We start from the raw sequence: 22,123 nt of genomic DNA on the forward strand, positions 1-22,123 counted from the left end.
TAGCAGGCTTGGTCTGTGGAGCAGGTACTGGAGAGCTAGAAGACTGCCCCCGCGCTGTAGACGCACCCGCAGGAGCAGGAACAGCAGAGGGTTGCCTCTGCCCCCCGGGAGCAGATGGAGGCACACGGGCAGGTTGCTTTGCCAGCGTTTCAGCATAGGTTTCCGCCTTTTTCTTCAAAGGACACTCCCGGAAGGAGTGACCTGGGACCCGGCAGATGTTGCACACCATCTCATTGGTACAGTCCATTGTGGCATGTCCATGCTTGTAGCACTTCTTACAGATTGCCACCTCCTCCTTGCAGTTCTCATAAGTGTGACCGAAACACATGCATTTCCGGCAGAAGAGGGGCATGTCCGGGTAGAAGAGGCGCCCCCGCTCCCTACCGATCAGGAAACTTGACGGAGGATGACGCTGACCACCAATGCCATTTGGATCTTCACAAAATTTAACAAAAAATTTATGCTTTCCCGTCCAGAGGTTTTCCTCATTCATGACCTTGTGGGAATACCGCAGTTCTGGGAAATAGTTTTGAAGAAAGCAAATAATATTAACTAAGGGAACATGAGGGTTGCTCATCTGAACCACGAGCGGCTTCTCTCCACCGGAGTAAAGGATGACAAAGGTGAGTCCTTTAAGATCCTCATCTGAAAGGTGCAGGTGAATCTGGCGGAAGAGGTTCTGGCACGCATACTCCGACTCCAGAGTCAAAGTGAAGGAACCGGGGCGATCTTGAAGGGCCAGGATGTCTTCCCTCTTTACTCCTAGGATCTCCAGCAGCACTCTCCTCACGAAAAACTTCAAGGTCATCTTCTCCTTGGATGCATCGTCCACTTCGATCTTGAAAGAGTTCTTGATGCGAAGGTCACCAGCTCTGGCATAGCGCACTGCGGCCGCTACTGCTGATGCCATCTTCAAAAGGTAGATAGGGTCGATCGCCTTCTTGGTTTCTTTGCGTATCTGCCCCCTAAAGCAGCATGAGGCTTAAGACGGCTTTTACACCGCCGATGCCTCAAGGCCAAGGGCACGATTGGCTTAGAATCCTTCTGGCAAGATGTGGTATCTTAGCCAAAAGGCCGAGAAGCGATAACCAGAATTGGTTTCAAACTACGGAGCCACCCAAGGATCCTGAAAAGTCCATTTGTGGAGATGAGCTCCTGGACTCCCATTAAGAAGACATGTTGTCAACCTCTAGATCCCTTACATGCCTGCACTTTTCGGCTTGCTGCTGCTGCAATCCACGCGTTTTAGATCTGCATAACTCCACCTCTTTAAACACAGCACCTTCACCCCCTGCTGTTCCCACCCGCCTCAACACCGTTGGAAGGGAGGAGAACCAATTAAGGCGGGGGGTGGGGTGGAACGAGCAGCTGTCTACCCTTAGCAGGAGGGCTCCTGATTACATACCTCTCCTGCTGCTGCTGGCTGTCCAGCAGCAGACTGAAGGTGGCTGCTGCTGTGCACAGGTATATAAAGGCTCAGAGCCTATTATGACACGCGCAGCCAGCGTTCCATTGCCACATTCCATCTACTGCAGGCAGGATACCTGGCTGGCTGAATGTCGCTGAGAAGCTCACAGAGACCGCCATAAGCAACAGTTTAACAGAATGCCACAGACTAATCAACCAAACTTTTTGGGTTGGGTTCTCTTTTATAGTCTGCAGGCATTAAATGAAAGAAGTCAGTGTTCCAGCAGAAGGAGACAACGTTTCAGAAAAGGCATTGTAGCAAACCAAAAAAGAAATTTTAAGCGCAGCAGAGTAACCAGCGCACATACCTGTTAGCTCAGGTGAGTTTAAAAGGCTGCTGTTGATAACAAGGGCATTTGCTAAATAGATGGTGTGTGTGCAACAATATACTGAAAGGTCAATTATATTGTGCAGCTTATCTCACCACCTGTAGTTATTTAGGTGAAAGCTCCAAAATGCTTGCCTAATATGTCTGTTTATCCAAAAGGAAGTAAAAAGGGAGAGCTAGAAAGATAGCATTGCATCACATTACATGGCAATGCAATGCACAGTTGCTGAAGTTGAACCAAAATGAGCTTGTAATCTGGCTTCTGCAACTTTGAACATGAAAAATCCAATGAGGAGAAGAAAAGCAAAGCCAAAGAGTCCATCCCAAAATCCGACAAACAAGCAAAATGAGCAAAAAACATTGAATTCAATTCTTTCTGATTTTAGAAACTGCATTAAAGAAGGGGTGCACCGGTCCTGGAGATACTGCAATACCAGGTCAATGCGTGGAGTGGACAGAGCAAGCTCTTTTTCCATCTCCCTGTTCTAAAAATCCATTTAATATATGGTCCCCAGATAGGGGACGTATCAGATATTAAACTGATAAGAACAGATACTACACTTGATCTTAGCCAAAAGGCCGAGAAGCGATAACCAGAATTGGTTTCAAACTACGGAGCCACCCAAGGATCCTGAAAAGTCCATTTGTGGAGATGAGCTCCTGGACTCCCGTTAAGAAGACATGTTGTCAACCTCTAGATCCCTTACATGCCTGCACTTTTCGGCTTGCTGCTGCTGCAATCCACGCGTTTTAGATCTGCATAACTCCACCTCTTTAAACACAGCACCTTCACCCCCTGCTGTTCCCACCCGCCTCAACACCGTTGGAAGGGAGGAGAACCAATTAAGGCGGGGGGTGGGGTGGAACGAGCAGCTGTCTACCCTTAGCAGGAGGGCTCCTGATTACATACCTCTCCTGCTGCTGCTGCTGCTGGCTGTCCAGCAGCAGACTGAAGGTGGCTGCTGCTGTGCACAGGTATATAAAGGCTCAGAGCCTATTATGACACGCGCAGCCAGCGTTCCATTGCCACATTCCATCTACTGCAGGCAGGATACCTGGCTGGCTGAATGTCGCTGAGAAGCTCACCGAGACCGCCATAAGCAACAGTTTAACAGAATGCCACAAACTAATCAACCAAACTTTTTGGGTTGGGTTCTCTTTTATAGTCTGCAGGCATTAAATGAAAGAAGTCAGTGTTCCAGCAGAAGGAGACAACGTTTCAGAAAAGGCATTGTAGCAAACCAAAAAAGAAATTTTAAGTGCAGCAGAGTAACCAGCGCACATACCTGTTAGCTCAGGTGAGTTTAAAAGGCTGCTGTTGATAACAAGGGCATTTGCTAAATAGATGGTGTGTGTGCAACAATATACTGAAAGGTCAATTATATTGTGCAGCTTATCTCACCACCTGTAGTTATTTAGGTGAAAGCTCCAAAATGCTTGCCTAATATGTCTGTTTATCCAAAAGGAAGTAAAAAGGGAGAGCTAGAAAGATAGCATTGCATCACATTACATGGCAATGCAATGCACAGTTGCTGAAGTTGAACCAAAATGAGCTTGTAATCTGGCTTCTGCAACTTTGAACATGAAAAATCCAATGAGGAGAAGAAAAGCAAAGCCAAAGAGTCCATCCCAAAATCCGACAAACAAGCAAAATGAACAAAAAACATTGAATTCAATTCTTTCTGATTTTAGAAACTGCATTAAAGAAGGGGTGCACCGGTCCTGGAGATACTGCAATACCAGGTCAATGCGTGGAGTGGACAGAGCAAGCTCTTTTTCCATCTCCCTGTTCTAAAAATCCATTTAATATATGGTCCCCAGATAGGGGACGTATCAGATATTAAACTGATAAGAACAGATACTACACTTGATCTTAGCCAAAAGGCCGAGAAGCGATAACCAGAATTGGTTTCAAACTACGGAGCCACCCAAGGATCCTGAAAAGTCCATTTGTGGAGATGAGCTCCTGGACTCCCGTTAAGAAGACATGTTGTCAACCTCTAGATCCCTTACATGCCTGCACTTTTCGGCTTGCTGCTGCTGCAATCCACGCGTTTTAGATCTGCATAACTCCACCTCTTTAAACACAGCACCTTCACCCCCTGCTGTTCCCACCCGCCTCAACACCGTTGGAAGGGAGGAGAACCAATTAAGGCGGGGGGTGGGGTGGAACGAGCAGCTGTCTACCCTTAGCAGGAGGGCTCCTGATTACATACCTCTCCTGCTGCTGCTGCTGCTGGCTGTCCAGCAGCAGACTGAAGGTGGCTGCTGCTGTGCACAGGTATATAAAGGCTCAGAGCCTATTATGACACGCGCAGCCAGCGTTCCATTGCCACATTCCATCTACTGCAGGCAGGATACCTGGCTGGCTGAATGTCGCTGAGAATCTCACAGAGACCGCCATAAGCAACAGTTTAACAGAATGCCACAGACTAATCAACCAAACTTTTTGGGTTGGGTTCTCTTTTATAGTCTGCAGGCATTAAATGAAAGAAGTCAGTGTTCCAGCAGAAGGAGACAACGTTTCAGAAAAGGCATTGTAGCAAACCAAAAAAGAAATTTTAAGCGCAGCAGAGTAACCAGCGCACATACCTGTTAGCTCAGGTGAGTTTAAAAGGCTGCTGTTGATAACAAGGGCATTTGCTAAATAGATGGTGTGTGTGCAACAATATACTGAAAGGTCAATTATATTGTGCAGCTTATCTCACCACCTGTAGTTATTTAGGTGAAAGCTCCAAAATGCTTGCCTAATATGTCTGTTTATCCAAAAGGAAGTAAAAAGGGAGAGCTAGAAAGATAGCATTGCATCACATTACATGGCAATGCAATGCACAGTTGCTGAAGTTGAACCAAAATGAGCTTGTAATCTGGCTTCTGCAACTTTGAACATGAAAAATCCAATGAGGAGAAGAAAAGCAAAGCCAAAGAGTCCATCCCAAAATCCGACAAACAAGCAAAATGAACAAAAAACATTGAATTCAATTCTTTCTGATTTTAGAAACTGCACTAAAGAAGGGGTGCACCGGTCCTGGAGATACTGCAATACCAGGTCAATGCGTGGAGTGGACAGAGCAAGCTCTTTTTCCATCTCCCTGTTCTAAAAATCCATTTAATATATGGTCCCCAGATAGGGGACGTATCAGATATTAAACTGATAAGAACAGATACTACACTTGATCTTAGCCAAAAGGCCGAGAAGCGATAACCAGAATTGGTTTCAAACTACGGAGCCACCCAAGGATCCTGAAAAGTCCATTTGTGGAGATGAGCTCCTGGACTCCCGTTAAGAAGACATGTTGTCAACCTCTAGATCCCTTACATGCCTGCACTTTTCGGCTTGCTGCTGCTGCAATCCACGCGTTTTAGATCTGCATAACTCCACCTCTTTAAACACAGCACCTTCACCCCCTGCTGTTCCCACCCGCCTCAACACCGTTGGAAGGGAGGAGAACCAATTAAGGCGGGGGGTGGGGTGGAACGAGCAGCTGTCTACCCTTAGCAGGAGGGCTCCTGATTACATACCTCTCCTGCTGCTGCTGCTGCTGCTGGCTGTCCAGCAGCAGACTGAAGGTGGCTGCTGCTGTGCACAGGTATATAAAGGCTCAGAGCCTATTATGACACGCGCAGCCAGCGTTCCATTGCCACATTCCATCTACTGCAGGCAGGATACCTGGCTGGCTGAATGTCGCTGAGAAGCTCACAGAGACCGCCATAAGCAACAGTTTAACAGAATGCCACAGACTAATCAACCAAACTTTTTGGGTTGGGTTCTCTTTTATAGTCTGCAGGCATTAAATGAAAGAAGTCAGTGTTCCAGCAGAAGGAGACAACGTTTCAGAAAAGGCATTGTAGCAAACCAAAAAAGAAATTTTAAGCGCAGCAGAGTAACCAGCGCACATACCTGTTAGCTCAGGTGAGTTTAAAAGGCTGCTGTTGATAACAAGGGCATTTGCTAAATAGATGGTGTGTGTGCAACAATATACTGAAAGGTCAATTATATTGTGCAGCTTATCTCACCACCTGTAGTTATTTAGGTGAAAGCTCCAAAATGCTTGCCTAATATGTCTGTTTATCCAAAAGGAAGTAAAAAGGGAGAGCTAGAAAGATAGCATTGCATCACATTACATGGCAATGCAATGCACAGTTGCTGAAGTTGAACCAAAATGAGCTTGTAATCTGGCTTCTGCAACTTTGAACATGAAAAATCCAATGAGGAGAAGAAAAGCAAAGCCAAAGAGTCCATCCCAAAATCCGACAAACAAGCAAAATGAACAAAAAACATTGAATTCAATTCTTTCTGATTTTAGAAACTGCATTAAAGAAGGGGTGCACCGGTCCTGGAGATACTGCAATACCAGGTCAATGCGTGGAGTGGACAGAGCAAGCTCTTTTTCCATCTCCCTGTTCTAAAAATCCATTTAATATATGGTCCCCAGATAGGGGACGTATCAGATATTAAACTGATAAGAACAGATACTACACTTGATCTTAGCCAAAAGGCCGAGAAGCGATAACCAGAATTGGTTTCAAACTACGGAGCCACCCAAGGATCCTGAAAAGTCCATTTGTGGAGATGAGCTCCTGGACTCCCGTTAAGAAGACATGTTGTCAACCTCTAGATCCCTTACATGCCTGCACTTTTCGGCTTGCTGCTGCTGCAATCCACGCGTTTTAGATCTGCATAACTCCACCTCTTTAAACACAGCACCTTCACCCCCTGCTGTTCCCACCCGCCTCAACACCGTTGGAAGGGAGGAGAACCAATTAAGGCGGGGGGTGGGGTGGAACGAGCAGCTGTCTACCCTTAGCAGGAGGGCTCCTGATTACATACCTCTCCTGCTGCTGCTGCTGCTGGCTGTCCAGCAGCAGACTGAAGGTGGCTGCTGCTGTGCACAGGTATATAAAGGCTCAGAGCCTATTATGACACGCGCAGCCAGCGTTCCATTGCCACATTCCATCTACTGCAGGCAGGATACCTGGCTGGCTGAATGTCGCTGAGAAGCTCACAGAGACCGCCATAAGCAACAGTTTAACAGAATGCCACAGACTAATCAACCAAACTTTTTGGGTTGGGTTCTCTTTTATAGTCTGCAGGCATTAAATGAAAGAAGTCAGTGTTCCAGCAGAAGGAGACAACGTTTCAGAAAAGGCATTGTAGCAAACCAAAAAAGAAATTTTAAGCGCAGCAGAGTAACCAGCGCACATACCTGTTAGCTCAGGTTAGTTTAAAAGGCTGCTGTTGATAACAAGGGCATTTGCTAAATAGATGGTGTGTGTGCAACAATATACTGAAAGGTCAATTATATTGTGCAGCTTATCTCACCACCTGTAGTTATTTAGGTGAAAGCTCCAAAATGCTTGCCTAATATGTCTGTTTATCCAAAAGGAAGTAAAAAGGGAGAGCTAGAAAGATAGCATTGCATCACATTACATGGCAATGCAATGCACAGTTGCTGAAGTTGAACCAAAATGAGCTTGTAATCTGGCTTCTGCAACTTTGAACATGAAAAATCCAATGAGGAGAAGAAAAGCAAAGCCAAAGAGTCCATCCCAAAATCCGACAAACAAGCAAAATGAACAAAAAACATTGAATTCAATTCTTTCTGATTTTAGAAACTGCATTAAAGAAGGGGTGCACCGGTCCTGGAGATACTGCAATGCCAGGTCAATGAGTGGAGTGGACAGAGCAAGCTCTTTTTCCATCTCCCTGTTCTAAAAATCCATTTAATATATGGTCCCCAGATAGGGGACGTATCAGATATTAAACTGATAAGAACAGATACTACACTTGATCTTAGCCAAAAGGCCGAGAAGCGATAACCAGAATTGGTTTCAAACTACGGAGCCACCCAAGGATCCTGAAAAGTCCATTTGTGGAGATGAGCTCCTGGACTCCCGTTAAGAAGACATGTTGTCAACCTCTAGATCCCTTACATGCCTGCACTTTTCGGCTTGCTGCTGCTGCAATCCACGCGTTTTAGATCTGCATAACTCCACCTCTTTAAACACAGCACCTTCACCCCCTGCTGTTCCCACCCGCCTCAACACCGTTGGAAGGGAGGAGAACCAATTAAGGCGGGGGGTGGGGTGGAACGAGCAGCTGTCTACCCTTAGCAGGAGGGCTCCTGATTACATACCTCTCCTGCTGCTGCTGCTGCTGGCTGTCCAGCAGCAGACTGAAGGTGGCTGCTGCTGTGCACAGGTATATAAAGGCTCAGAGCCTATTATGACACGCGCAGCCAGCGTTCCATTGCCACATTCCATCTACTGCAGGCAGGATACCTGGCTGGCTGAATGTCGCTGAGAAGCTCACAGAGACCGCCATAAGCAACAGTTTAACAGAATGCCACAGACTAATCAACCAAACTTTTTGGGTTGGGTTCTCTTTTATAGTCTGCAGGCATTAAATGAAAGAAGTCAGTGTTCCAGCAGATGGAGACAACGTTTCAGAAAAGGCATTGTAGCAAACCAAAAAAGAAATTTTAAGCGCAGCAGAGTAACCAGCGCACATACCTGTTAGCTCAGGTGAGTTTAAAAGGCTGCTGTTGATAACAAGGGCATTTGCTAAATAGATGGTGTGTGTGCAACAATATACTGAAAGGTCAATTATATTGTGCAGCTTATCTCACCACCTGTAGTTATTTAGGTGAAAGCTCCAAAATGCTTGCCTAATATGTCTGTTTATCCAAAAGGAAGTAAAAAGGGAGAGCTAGAAAGATAGCATTGCATCACATTACATGGCAATGCAATGCACAGTTGCTGAAGTTGAACCAAAATGAGCTTGTAATCTGGCTTCTGCAACTTTGAACATGAAAAATCCAATGAGGAGAAGAAAAGCAAAGCCAAAGAGTCCATCCCAAAATCCGACAAACAAGCAAAATGAACAAAAAACATTGAATTCAATTCTTTCTGATTTTAGAAACTGCATTAAAGAAGGGGTGCACCGGTCCTGGAGATACTGCAATACCAGGTCAATGCGTGGAGTGGACAGAGCAAGCTCTTTTTCCATCTCCCTGTTCTAAAAATCCATTTAATATATGGTCCCCAGATAGGGGACGTATCAGATATTAAACTGATAAGAACAGATACTACACTTGATCTTAGCCAAAAGGCCGAGAAGCGATAACCAGAATTGGTTTCAAACTACGGAGCCACCCAAGGATCCTGAAAAGTCCATTTGTGGAGATGAGCTCCTGGACTCCCGTTAAGAAGACATGTTGTCAACCTCTAGATCCCTTACATGCCTGCACTTTTCGGCTTGCTGCTGCTGCAATCCACGCGTTTTAGATCTGCATAACTCCACCTCTTTAAACACAGCACCTTCACCCCCTGCTGTTCCCACCCGCCTCAACACCGTTGGAAGGGAGGAGAACCAATTAAGGCGGGGGGTGGGGTGGAACGAGCAGCTGTCTACCCTTAGCAGGAGGGCTCCTGATTACATACCTCTCCTGCTGCTGCTGCTGCTGGCTGTCCAGCAGCAGACTGAAGGTGGCTGCTGCTGTGCACAGGTATATAAAGGCTCAGAGCCTATTATGACACGCGCAGCCAGCGTTCCATTGCCACATTCCATCTACTGCAGGCAGGATACCTGGCTGGCTGAATGTCGCTGAGAAGCTCACAGAGACCGCCATAAGCAACAGTTTAACAGAATGCCACAGACTAATCAACCAAACTTTTTGGGTTGGGTTCTCTTTTATAGTCTGCAGGCATTAAATGAAAGAAGTCAGTGTTCCAGCAGAAGGAGACAACGTTTCAGAAAAGGCATTGTAGCAAACCAAAAAAGAAATTTTAAGCGCAGCAGAGTAACCAGCGCACATACCTGTTAGCTCAGGTGAGTTTAAAAGGCTGCTGTTGATAACAAGGGCATTTGCTAAATAGATGGTGTGTGTGCAACAATATACTGAAAGGTCAATTATATTGTGCAGCTTATCTCACCACCTGTAGTTATTTAGGTGAAAGCTCCAAAATGCTTGCCTAATATGTCTGTTTATCCAAAAGGAAGTAAAAAGGGAGAGCTAGAAAGATAGCATTGCATCACATTACATGGCAATGCAATGCACAGTTGCTGAAGTTGAACCAAAATGAGCTTGTAATCTGGCTTCTGCAACTTTGAACATGAAAAATCCAATGAGGAGAAGAAAAGCAAAGCCAAAGAGTCCATCCCAAAATCCGACAAACAAGCAAAATGAACAAAAAACATTGAATTCAATTCTTTCTGATTTTAGAAACTGCATTAAAGAAGGGGTGCACCGGTCCTGGAGATACTGCAATACCAGGTCAATGCGTGGAGTGGACAGAGCAAGCTCTTTTTCCATCTCCCTGTTCTAAAAATCCATTTAATATATGGTCCCCAGATAGGGGACGTATCAGATATTAAACTGATAAGAACAGATACTACACTTGATCTTAGCCAAAAGGCCGAGAAGCGATAACCAGAATTGGTTTCAAACTACGGAGCCACCCAAGGATCCTGAAAAGTCCATTTGTGGAGATGAGCTCCTGGACTCCCGTTAAGAAGACATGTTGTCAACCTCTAGATCCCTTACATGCCTGCACTTTTCGGCTTGCTGCTGCTGCAATCCACGCGTTTTAGATCTGCATAACTCCACCTCTTTAAACACAGCACCTTCACCCCCTGCTGTTCCCACCCGCCTCAACACCGTTGGAATGGAGGAGAACCAATTAAGGCGGGGGGTGGGGTGGAACGAGCAGCTGTCTACCCTTAGCAGGAGGGCTCCTGATTACATACCTCTCCTGCTGCTGCTGCTGCTGGCTGTCCAGCAGCAGACTGAAGGTGGCTGCTGCTGTGCACAGGTATATAAAGGCTCAGAGCCTATTATGACACGCGCAGCCAGCGTTCCATTGCCACATTCCATCTACTGCAGGCAGGATACCTGGCTGGCTGAATGTCGCTGAGAAGCTCACAGAGACCGCCATAAGCAACAGTTTAACAGAATGCCACAGACTAATCAACCAAACTTTTTGGGTTGGGTTCTCTTTTATAGTCTGCAGGCATTAAATGAAAGAAGTCAGTGTTCCAGCAGAAGGAGACAACGTTTCAGAAAAGGCATTGTAGCAAACCAAAAAAGAAATTTTAAGCGCAGCAGAGTAACCAGCGCACATACCTGTTAGCTCAGGTGAGTTTAAAAGGCTGCTGTTGATAACAAGGGCATTTGCTAAATAGATGGTGTGTGTGCAACAATATACTGAAAGGTCAATTATATTGTGCAGCTTATCTCACCACCTGTAGTTATTTAGGTGAAAGCTCCAAAATGCTTGCCTAATATGTCTGTTTATCCAAAAGGAAGTAAAAAGGGAGAGCTAGAAAGATAGCATTGCATCACATTACATGGCAATGCAATGCACAGTTGCTGAAGTTGAACCAAAATGAGCTTGTAATCTGGCTTCTGCAACTTTGAACATGAAAAATCCAATGAGGAGAAGAAAAGCAAAGCCAAAGAGTCCATCCCAAAATCCGACAAACAAGCAAAATGAACAAAAAACATTGAATTCAATTCTTTCTGATTTTAGAAACTGCATTAAAGAAGGGGTGCACCGGTCCTGGAGATACTGCAATACCAGGTCAATGCGTGGAGTGGACAGAGCAAGCTCTTTTTCCATCTCCCTGTTCTAAAAATCCATTTAATATATGGTCCCCAGATAGGGGACGTATCAGATATTAAACTGATAAGAACAGATTTTTTTTTTTATCGAAAGCCCGAATTCGTGTACAAAACCCGAGTGCGCTTAAAAAAGTGACAAGTGCCACAAAAAAAGTGCACTAGGATGCTGGTCTTCTTGAAACCCTCTCCAAAAGGAGAAGGGTCCCCCAAACCATTCCCCGTCCCTCCGAGCAAAAAGGCCACAGCGAGGAACAGGGACAAAAAGCCACCTCCAGCCGAAGCCAGAGGCGACCCAATCTTACCCCCAGCACCTGCCCGAGTTCTCACCCGAGCAAGGCACTGGGAGCCAAAGACTGTGCTCCCCTCCCGGAAGAGGGGAGCCAACAACGCTCTCCTCCCGAAAGAGGAGAGCCAGGGGGGTTCAGGGGGGAGCGGAACCTGATGGCCACACACTCCCCCCCTAGACCTGCCAAGAGAGGAACCCGTAAGGGAACCGCATCCCGACAAAATCCTAGTAGGACGTGACACACGTGAATAAGTGGACACACATTGACAAAGAAATTAAATAAATAGTGAAGGTTTCACAGTATAATACTGCCCGGACCTTCGACCGGGAATTGAAAAATTCCCCATCCTAAGGCCAGAAGGCCCGGAATAAGGGTGTGTGCGAAGAAAGAAAATTTGAAGTGCTTGTGCAAATGTGCCATAAACTCAAGTGGGGTTCCCAATCCCAGTGAGTTAAGGCACCCCAGGGTCACCACTCCTGGGGCACTTCACACTTCGGGCTTTCGATCTTCCCCGGCCCAATGGCGTCGATCCTGGGGGGCCATGCTTTCCACCAGATGACTATATTAGCCACCTGGCGTACTAACAAGCGCCTAAACCCCAGTGTGCATAATGTATCAATCTACTAGGGCGGCCAACATCCAAAACCGCCTTTTCGAAAGATACTACACTTGATCTTAGCCAAAAGGCCGAGAAGCGATAACCAGAATTGGTTTCAAACTACGGAGCCACCCAAGGATCCTGAAAAGTCCATTTGTGGAGATGAGCTCCTGGACTCCCGTTAAGAAGACATGTTGTCAACCTCTAGATCCCTTACATGCCTGCACTTTTCGGCTTGCTGCTGCTGCAATCCACGCGTTTTAGATCTGCATAACTCCACCTCTTTAAACACAGCACCTTCACCCCCTGCTGTTCCCACCCGCCTCAACACCGTTGGAAGGGAGGAGAACCAATTAAGGCGGGGGGTGGGGTGGAACGAGCAGCTGTCTACCCTTAGCAGGAGGGCTCCTGATTACATACCTCTCCTGCTGCTGCTGCTGCTGGCTGTCCAGCAGCAGACTGAAGGTGGCTGCTGCTGTGCACAGGTATATAAAGGCTCAGAGCCTATTATGACACGCGCAGCCAGCGTTCCATTGCCACATTCCATCTACTGCAGGCAGGATACCTGGCTGGCTGAATGTCGCTGAGAAGCTCACAGAGACCGCCATAAGCAACAGTTTAACAGAATGCCACAGACTAATCAACCAAACTTTTTGGGTTGGGTTCTCTTTTATAGTCTGCAGGCATTAAATGAAAGAAGTCAGTGTTCCAGCAGAAGGAGACAACGTTTCAGAAAAGGCATTGTAGCAAACCAAAAAAGAAATTTTAAGCGCAGCAGAGTAACCAGCGCACATACCTGTTAGCTCAGGTGAGTTTAAAAGGCTGCTGTTGATAACAAGGGCATTTGCTAAATAGATGGTGTGTGTGCAACAATATACTGAAAGGTCAATTATATTGTGCAGCTTATCTCACCACCTGTAGTTATTTAGGTGAAAGCTCCAAAATGCTTGCCTAATATGTCTGTTTATCCAAAAGGAAGTAAAAAGGGAGAGCTAGAAAGATAGCATTGCATCACATTACATGGCAATGCAATGCACAGTTGCTGAAGTTGAACCAAAATGAGCTTGTAATCTGGCTTCTGCAACTTTGAACATGAAAAATCCAATGAGGAGAAGAAAAGCAAAGCCAAAGAGTCCATCCCAAAATCCGACAAACAAGCAAAATGAACAAAAAACATTGAATTCAATTCTTTCTGATTTTAGAAACTGCATTAAAGAAGGGGTGCACCGGTCCTGGAGATACTGCAATACCAGGTCAATGCGTGGAGTGGACAGAGCAAGCTCTTTTTCCATCTCCCTGTTCTAAAAATCCATTTAATATATGGTCCCCAGATAGGGGACGTATCAGATATTAAACTGATAAGAACAGATACTACACTTGATCTTAGCCAAAAGGCCGAGAAGCGATAACCAGAATTGGTTTCAAACTACGGAGCCACCCAAGGATCCTGAAAAGTCCATTTGTGGAGATGAGATCCTGGACTCCCGTTAAGAAGACATGTTGTCAACCTCTAGATCCCTTACATGCCTGCACTTTTCGGCTTGCTGCTGCTGCAATTCACGCGTTTTAGATCTGCATAACTCCACCTCTTTAAACACAGCACCTTCACCCCCTGCTGTTCCCACCCGCCTCAACACCGTTGGAAGGGAGGAGAACCAATTAAGGCGGGGGGTGGGGTGGAACGAGCAGCTGTCTACCCTTAGCAGGAGGGCTCCTGATTACATACCTCTCCTGCTGCTGCTGGCTGTCCAGCAGCAGACTGAAGGTGGCTGCTGCTGTGCACAGGTATATAAAGGCTCAGAGCCTATTATGACACGCGCAGCCAGCGTTCCATTGCCACATTCCATCTACTGCAGGCAGGATACCTGGCTGGCTGAATGTCGCTGAGAAGCTCACAGAGACCGCCATAAGCAACAGTTTAACAGAATGCCACAGACTAATCAACCAAACTTTTTGGGTTGGGTTCTCTTTTATAGTCTGCAGGCATTAAATGAAAGAAGTCAGTGTTCCAGCAGAAGGAGACAACGTTTCAGAAAAGGCATTGTAGCAAACCAAAAAAGAAATTTTAAGCGCAGCAGAGTAACCAGCGCACATACCTGTTAGCTCAGGTGAGTTTAAAAGGCTGCTGTTGATAACAAGGGCATTTGCTAAATAGATGGTGTGTGTGCAACAATATACTGAAAGGTCAATTATATTGTGCAGCTTATCTCACCACCTGTAGTTATTTAGGTGAAAGCTCCAAAATGCTTGCCTAATATGTCTGTTTATCCAAAAGGAAGTAAAAAGGGAGAGCTAGAAAGATAGCATTGCATCACATTACATGGCAATGCAATGCACAGTTGCTGAAGTTGAACCAAAATGAGCTTGTAATCTGGCTTCTGCAACTTTGAACATGAAAAATCCAATGAGGAGAAGAAAAGCAAAGCCAAAGAGTCCATCCCAAAATCCGACAAACAAGCAAAATGAACAAAAAACATTGAATTCAATTCTTTCTGATTTTAGAAACTGCATTAAAGAAGGGGTGCACCGGTCCTGGAGATACTGCAATACCAGGTCAATGCGTGGAGTGGACAGAGCAAGCTCTTTTTCCATCTCCCTGTTCTAAAAATCCATTTAATATATGGTCCCCAGATAGGGGACGTATCAGATATTAAACTGATAAGAACAGATACTACACTTGATCTTAGCCAAAAGGCCGAGAAGCGATAACCAGAATTGGTTTCAAACTACGGAGCCACCCAAGGATCCTGAAAAGTCCATTTGTGGAGATGAGCTCCTGGACTCCCGTTAAGAAGACATGTTGTCAACCTCTAGATCCCTTACATGCCTGCACTTTTCGGCTTGCTGCTGCTGCAATCCACGCGTTTTAGATCTGCATAACTCCACCTCTTTAAACACAGGACCTTCACCCCCTGCTGTTCCCACCCGCCTCAACACCGTTGGAAGGGAGGAGAACCAATTAAGGCGGGGGGTGGGGTGGAACGAGCAGCTGTCTACCCTTAGCAGGAGGGCTCCTGATTACATACCTCTCCTGCTGCTGCTGCTGCTGGCTGTCCAGCAGCAGACTGAAGGTGGCTGCTGCTGTGCACAGGTATATAAAGGCTCAGAGCCTATTATGACACGCGCAGCCAGCGTTCCATTGCCACATTCCATCTACTGCAGGCAGGATACCTGGCTGGCTGAATGTCGCTGAGAAGCTCACAGAGACCGCCATAAGCAACAGTTTAACAAAATGCCACAGACTAATCAACCAAACTTTTTGGGTTGGGTTCTCTTTTATAGTCTGCAGGCATTAAATGAAAGAAGTCAGTGTTCCAGCAGAAGGAGACAACGTTTCAGAAAAGGCATTGTAGCAAACCAAAAAAGAAATTTTAAGCGCAGCAGAGTAACCAGCGCACATACCTGTTAGCTCAGGTGAGTTTAAAAGGCTGCTGTTGATAACAAGGGCATTTGCTAAATAGATGGTGTGTGTGCAACAATATACTGAAAGGTCAATTATATTGTGCAGCTTATCTCACCACCTGTAGTTATTTAGGTGAAAGCTCCAAAATGCTTGCCTAATATGTCTGTTTATCCAAAAGGAAGTAAAAAGGGAGAGCTAGAAAGATAGCATTGCATCACATTACATGGCAATGCAATGCACAGTTGCTGAAGTTGAACCAAAATGAGCTTGTAATCTGGCTTCTGCAACTTTGAACATGAAAAATCCAATGAGGAGAAGAAAAGCAAAGCCAAAGAGTCCATCCCAAAATCCGACAAACAAGCAAAATGAACAAAAAACATTGAATTCAATTCTTTCTGATTTTAGAAACTGCATTAAAGAAGGGGTGCACCGGTCCTGGAGATACTGCAATACCAGGTCAATGCGTGGAGTGGACAGAGCAAGCTCTTTTTCCATCTCCCTGTTCTAAAAATCCATTTAATATATGGTCCCCAGATAGGGGACGTATCAGATATTAAACTGATAAGAACAGATACTACACTTGATCTTAGCCAAAAGGCCGAGAAGCGATAACCAGAATTGGTTTCAAACTACGGAGCCACCCAAGGATCCTGAAAAGTCCATTTGTGGAGATGAGCTCCTGGACTCCCGTTAAGAAGACATGTTGTCAACCTCTAGATCCCTTACATGCCTGCACTTTTCGGCTTGCTGCTGCTGCAATCCACGCGTTTTAGATCTGCATAACTCCACCTCTTTAAACACAGCACCTTCACCCCCTGCTGTTCCCACCCGCCTCAACACCGTTGGAAGGGAGGAGAACCAATTAAGGCGGGGGGTGGGGTGGAACGAGCAGCTGTCTACCCTTAGCAGGAGGGCTCCTGATTACATACCTCTCCTGCTGCTGCTGCTGCTGGCTGTCCAGCAGCAGACTGAAGGTGGCTGCTGCTGTGCACAGGTATATAAAGGCTCAGAGCCTATTATGACACGCGCAGCCAGCGTTCCATTGCCACATTCCATCTACTGCAGGCAGGATACCTGGCTGGCTGAATGTCGCTGAGAAGCTCACAGAGACCGCCATAAGCAACAGTTTAACAGAATGCCACAGACTAATCAACCAAACTTTTTGGGTTGGGTTCTCTTTTATAGTCTGCAGGCATTAAATGAAAGAAGTCAGTGTTCCAGCAGAAGGAGACAACGTTTCAGAAAAGGCATTGTAGCAAACCAAAAAAGAAATTTTAAGCGCAGCAGAGTAACCAGCGCACATACCTGTTAGCTCAGGTGAGTTTAAAAGGCTGCTGTTGATAACAAGGGCATTTGCTAAATAGATGGTGTGTGTGCAACAATATACTGAAAGGTCAATTATATTGTGCAGCTTATCTCACCACCTGTAGTTATTTAGGTGAAAGCTCCAAAATGCTTGCCTAATATGTCTGTTTATCCAAAAGGAAGTAAAAAGGGAGAGCTAGAAAGATAGCATTGCATCACATTACATGGCAATGCAATGCACAGTTGCTGAAGTTGAACCAAAATGAGCTTGTAATCTGGCTTCTGCAACTTTGAACATGAAAAATCCAATGAGGAGAAGAAAAGCAAAGCCAAAGAGTCCATCCCAAAATCCGACAAACAAGCAAAATGAACAAAAAACATTGAATTCAATTCTTTCTGATTTTAGAAACTGCATTAAAGAAGGGGTGCACCGGTCCTGGAGATACTGCAATACCAGGTCAATGCGTGGAGTGGACAGAGCAAGCTCTTTTTCCATCTCCCTGTTCTAAAAATCCATTTAATATATGGTCCCCAGATAGGGGACGTATCAGATATTAAACTGATAAGAACAGATTTTTTTTGATTGAATATATCTTTTATTAGCACAAAAAATAAGTTAACAGACAGTGTACAGTGCCGCAGCCCAGTACTCACAGAATTCTACATCATATTTACATAGCATGAGGATACGACGCACTAACTAGACACATCACACCCCTATGCTACACAAAACACTCAATCTGAAAGAAAAAGCATGTCAATCAATACAGTACGACGAACCGTGATAAGGGATGGGGATTGGGAAAAAGGGGATGGGGAGGGGAAAATCACAGGCCCGAAGCTTTATTGAAAGACAAGACACATAAGGGGAGAGGGGGAGGAGGGGTTTAGTCCTCATCCTCGTCCTCCGGACCGTCCATGATGGAATAGTCTCTGAGCAGGCTGTGGATCAGCCTGCGGCAGTCCTGGATGGACATCCTCTCCCTCCTCAAGATGAGCCGGTTCCTGGCGACCCAAACGGCATCCTTGAAGCAGTTCATAAGGCGCCAAGCCTCCTGGATGGCTCCGACGGTATGAACCCCAGGGAAGAGTCCGTAAAGCACAGAATGGTGCGATAGGCTCGCCCTGGGGACAGAGTTCCTCAGGTCGTCCTCAAGTGCAGTCAATAGGCGCTGTGCAAATCCGCAGTCCCAAAAAGTGTGCAAAGATGTTTCCTCCACGAAGGGGCACCTTGGGCAGTACCGGGTCTTGCACAGGTTCCGGGCATGCATGAATGACCGGACGGGCAGTCCGCCCTGAATCGCCATCCACGACAAGTCCTTGTGCCCGTTGGTCAGCCTGTCAGACGACACATTTGTCCACACAGTCTCCAGCGTGTCCTGGTGAAGTCCTGTGATGTTCTCCACGTCATCCTTGGCTCTGATTAGCTTGTGGATAGTTTTGGGCTTCCACAAGTCGGGCTTGAGTCCCTCCAGTTGATGCTCCCCCACAAATCGAACGACGTCTCCGTAGAACCATGGCGTCGTCCAGTTGTAGGGGAAAGAGCTGTCCCACTTGTCCCAGCCGAGTCGCCTCCAAAGAGGAAGCAGGAAGAAGCGAGACATGGACCTGCCCGCGGAGCCATTCTTGACTTGCAAAGTCCGGCGGACACAATCACACACAAAAGAGGATCGCAGGAGGGTGGGGATATCTGGAACGCCCTTCCCACCCTTGCGAGGCTCCTTGTACATGACGGCCCGCCTGACTCTGTCCATCTTGGATCCCCAGACAAAGTGAAACACTGTCCTGGTAATGGCCCTGCACACAGTGACGTGTGGGGGCCAGGTCTGCGCCGTGTACTGCAAGACGGGCAGGACCTCATTACGCAGGACGAGTGCCTTACCCTCACAAGTGAGGTGTCTGAGGCTCCAGAGTCCGATCCGTTGCTTCACCTTGGCCAAGCGTTCTTGCCAGGACTTGAGGGCCGCTCCTTCCTTCCCGAACCAGACTCCCAGCACCTTGAGGAAATCCGGTTGAATGTTGAAGGGGAAGGGGGCGGAGGAGGCCGGCTGCCAATCCCCGAAGAGCATGGCTTCCGACTTCCTGCAGTTGACTTTGGCCCCTGAAGCCCGGCCGAACCTCTCACACGTCTGGACGAGGGCGTCGACTGAACCACGATCAGCGCAGAAGACGGTGACGTCGTCCATGTAGAGCGAGCACTTGACCTCGTGTCGTCCCGGACCCGGTGCGGTGATCCCTCTGATCTCTCCATTCTGCCGGATAGCCTCTGCGAAGAGTTCTATAACACAAACAAGAAGAAGAGGTGATAGAGGGCAGCCTTGTCTGACCCCAGAGAGGACAGGGAAGGGGTCAGTCTTCCAGCCGTTCACCAACACCGAGCTGTGGATATCAAAATACATCAGACGGACATACGAACAAAACATGTTACCCAAACCTAACCGGTGCAGAGCTCGGCCCATGAACTCGTGGGAAACCCGGTCGAAGGCCTTCTCCTGATCCAAGGAGACCAGGGCCGCGTGTGCGCGGCGGACCTTGATGTACTCGACCGTGTCCCGCACGAGAGCGAGGCTGTCTGCGATGCGACGTCCAGGGATGCCGCAGGTCTGGTCCGGGTGGATGATCCGTCCGATGACCGTCTTAAGTCGTGTCGCCATCGTCTTGGCCAGGATCTTGTAGTCCACGTTGAGCAGAGTGATGGGACGCCAATTCCTCAGGTCGCACCTCTCTCCCTTCCGCTTGTACAGGATCGTGACCATTCCTTCCCTCAAAGATGGAGGCATTCTACCCTCCACCACCATCTCCTCGTACAGGTCCAACAGGTCCGGACAGATGAGGTCTCCCAGCGCTACATAGAGCTCCGCTGGAAGACCATCACTGCCCGGGGTCCTGCCGGTCCTAAAGGATTTAGCGGCAGAGAGCAATTCGCCCACCATCAGAGGTTTGTCCAAGGCTGCCGTGCCTGCAGGATCAAGATGGTTAGTGATATCTGACAGGAACTTATCAGCATCGTCAGGGTCGGTAGTCTTGTGGGAGTAGAGTTCGCTGTAGAAGTCGCTGACGACCCTCATCACGTCCTCCTTCCCACGTCGCATGTTTCCGCTCTCGTCTCGCAGCTCGTTCAGGGGCGTGTGACCGGCATGAAGTTTCCTGAAAAAGAATGAGTTACATTTCTCACCCTTCTCCAGATTCTCCACTTTGGAACGGAAGACGATTCGCTTGGACTCCTCCTCAAAGTGCCTTTTCAGGCTCTTCTTGGTCTCCTCCAGCTCCTCCCTCACGTCCCAGCCGCAGTGAAGAAGGTCCTGCAGCGACCGCAGCTCGCGCTGCAGCCCTCTGAAGTCCCTCCTCTTCTCACACTCCTGTTGTCGACCCTTGGCCTGAAAGAAACAGCGAAACTCAAGTTTAACATATTCCCACCAATCAGAGACTGTTTGGAAGCTACCCTTGTAGGACTGCCACATTGCGTAGGCTGCTCTCAGCTCCTCCACGACTTCATCCTGAGCCAGCAGAGCACAATTCAGCTTCCAGGAGCCGGGGCCGGACGGAAAACCGTCGCCGAGGACACCTTGTAAGTGAATGGCTCTCTGGTCGGAGAAGAAGCAGGAGACTATCGAGTGCCTACTCTGCCTGACTGCCCGAGAGGTGAACACAAAGTCAATCCTGGAGCGGAGTGAGCCATCGGGTCGGCTCCACGAATAGTTCGTGGAGCCTCTCCCCATGGAGCCCACCACGTCCTGAAGAGAGGCCTCGGTTACCATCTCGATGAGCAGCTTGGACGTGATGTCCAACTTGGCAGATGTGCCAGAACTACGACCATCCTCCTCGATGGGGCAGTTGAAATCCCCGGCCATCACTAAGGTCCTGGTGGTGGCAAGCTGAAGCCGCAGGGTCTGGAAAAGCTCCAAACGCTCATTCTTCAGTGGGGACGCATACACGTTGATGAACCTGACAGGTTCTCCCGCCCAGTTGCCATCTACAACAAGAGCCCTGCCGCAGATGAGCTCCTGGACGGACTCAAGCGTGAATGCGCCCCCCCTGATCAGAATTGCGACCCCCGCAGACTTGCAGTCATCCCCACCGGACCAGTAGGATGGACCGTGGGACCACTCCCTGGCCAGATGTTTGAAGGACCTAGAGGAGGGAAGGGAACATTCCTGCAACATATAAACATCACACAACTGGGAAGTAAGGAAGGCATAAATAGTCTGACGTCTGAACTTGTCCTTGATGCTCCTGACATTAATGGAAAATAAGTTAATATTAGCCATCATGTAGGGAAAAAAGAAAAAGTTAGCGCAGGCAATACACCTTAGTTACCACTCCGGTCGGGTGGTCCCTCGTCGGTGTTGACTGCTGGTGACGGGATCACCAGCAGGCCCTCTTCCTCCATCTGGTAAAGCAGCGCGGCCTCGATCTCGGCGACTCCCAGTTCCTCCTCTTCTGGCTCGGCCACCAGGGTCTCAACCATGTGCTCCATCTCTTCTGGCTCAGGGAGGGTATCCTCCTTTTCGCCTACGAAATCCAGAATCTTCTTTTTGGAGGATTCAGTAGCAGGGCTGTCCTCCACCTTCCTCTTTCCCCGGGTTGGAACTGGGGAGACAAGAAGGGGAAAATCCTCCTCGGAATAGATAGCGGCGGGTGGAGGAAAGGTTAATTCCACCGCTACCATGGTCTGGGGAGGGAGAGTGGCTGCCGGGGCAGGGGAAAGGACACCTGCTGAGGAGTAGGGGAAGGAGGAAGAGGAAGTGGAATCCTCAGCAGGGGTGGCCGGGGTGGGGGGGAATTGGACGGGGGTGGCAGGGGGAGGGATCGAGAGAGGGGTGACAGAACTCTTACCCTCCTTTGACTTTTTCTTCTGCTTCGGAGCTGCTGGGACCGTCGCTGGGGCTTTGGCCACCGACTCCTTGACCGCTTTGGCCTTGGTCGTCTCGGCCTTGGCCGCTGGGGCCTTGGTCGTCGCGTCCTTGACCTTCACAGGCCTGGTCGTCGGGGCCTTGTCCTCCGTAGCTGGGGTCGTCGCAACCACCGATGCCCAGGATCTCTCACGCTTGGGGCAATCCTTGTACAGATGAGCCGCCAGCCCACACAGGTTGCAGGATGTCTTCTTCGGGC

At 47.8% G+C, this 22,123-nt stretch overlaps 12 non-coding genes and 1 pseudogene across 12 annotated transcripts; all 13 read right to left on the reverse strand.

Moving 5' to 3' along the window:
• Positions 1-2,195: 2,195 nt before the first annotated feature.
• On the reverse strand, positions 2,196-2,386 carry LOC141233836 (U2 spliceosomal RNA). The gene has a single exon (XR_012299865.1). It is a non-coding gene; the product is annotated as a U2 spliceosomal RNA (small nuclear RNA).
• A 1,115-nt stretch (positions 2,387-3,501) lies between these two features.
• On the reverse strand, positions 3,502-3,692 carry LOC141233837 (U2 spliceosomal RNA). The gene has a single exon (XR_012299866.1). It is a non-coding gene; the product is annotated as a U2 spliceosomal RNA (small nuclear RNA).
• A 1,115-nt stretch (positions 3,693-4,807) lies between these two features.
• On the reverse strand, positions 4,808-4,998 carry LOC141233839 (U2 spliceosomal RNA). The gene has a single exon (XR_012299867.1). It is a non-coding gene; the product is annotated as a U2 spliceosomal RNA (small nuclear RNA).
• A 1,118-nt stretch (positions 4,999-6,116) lies between these two features.
• LOC141233840 (U2 spliceosomal RNA) lies at positions 6,117-6,307 on the reverse strand. Its single transcript, XR_012299868.1, has one exon. It is a non-coding gene; the product is annotated as a U2 spliceosomal RNA (small nuclear RNA).
• A 1,115-nt stretch (positions 6,308-7,422) lies between these two features.
• LOC141234041 (U2 spliceosomal RNA) lies at positions 7,423-7,613 on the reverse strand. The gene has a single exon (XR_012300063.1). It is a non-coding gene; the product is annotated as a U2 spliceosomal RNA (small nuclear RNA).
• A 1,115-nt stretch (positions 7,614-8,728) lies between these two features.
• Positions 8,729-8,919, reverse strand: LOC141233841 (U2 spliceosomal RNA). The gene has a single exon (XR_012299869.1). It is a non-coding gene; the product is annotated as a U2 spliceosomal RNA (small nuclear RNA).
• A 1,115-nt stretch (positions 8,920-10,034) lies between these two features.
• Positions 10,035-10,225, reverse strand: LOC141233842 (U2 spliceosomal RNA). Its single transcript, XR_012299870.1, has one exon. It is a non-coding gene; the product is annotated as a U2 spliceosomal RNA (small nuclear RNA).
• A 1,115-nt stretch (positions 10,226-11,340) lies between these two features.
• On the reverse strand, positions 11,341-11,523 carry LOC141234070 (U2 spliceosomal RNA). The gene has a single exon (XR_012300090.1). It is a non-coding gene; the product is annotated as a U2 spliceosomal RNA (small nuclear RNA).
• Positions 11,524-12,312: 789 nt separating this feature from the next.
• Positions 12,313-12,404, reverse strand: LOC141234125 (U2 spliceosomal RNA; annotated as a pseudogene).
• A 1,115-nt stretch (positions 12,405-13,519) lies between these two features.
• On the reverse strand, positions 13,520-13,710 carry LOC141233844 (U2 spliceosomal RNA). Its single transcript, XR_012299872.1, has one exon. It is a non-coding gene; the product is annotated as a U2 spliceosomal RNA (small nuclear RNA).
• A 1,109-nt stretch (positions 13,711-14,819) lies between these two features.
• Positions 14,820-15,010, reverse strand: LOC141233845 (U2 spliceosomal RNA). The gene has a single exon (XR_012299873.1). It is a non-coding gene; the product is annotated as a U2 spliceosomal RNA (small nuclear RNA).
• Positions 15,011-16,125: 1,115 nt separating this feature from the next.
• Positions 16,126-16,316, reverse strand: LOC141233846 (U2 spliceosomal RNA). Its single transcript, XR_012299874.1, has one exon. It is a non-coding gene; the product is annotated as a U2 spliceosomal RNA (small nuclear RNA).
• Positions 16,317-17,431: 1,115 nt separating this feature from the next.
• LOC141234068 (U2 spliceosomal RNA) lies at positions 17,432-17,626 on the reverse strand. Its single transcript, XR_012300088.1, has one exon. It is a non-coding gene; the product is annotated as a U2 spliceosomal RNA (small nuclear RNA).
• Positions 17,627-22,123: the final 4,497 nt, after the last annotated feature.

The sequence above is a fragment of the Phyllobates terribilis genome, unplaced genomic scaffold (assembly GCF_046119375.1).
Source record: "Phyllobates terribilis strain yellow unplaced genomic scaffold, ASM4611937v1 Scaffold_629__1_contigs__length_933511, whole genome shotgun sequence".
In the NCBI taxonomy this organism is placed as follows: domain Eukaryota; kingdom Metazoa; phylum Chordata; class Amphibia; order Anura; family Dendrobatidae; genus Phyllobates; species Phyllobates terribilis.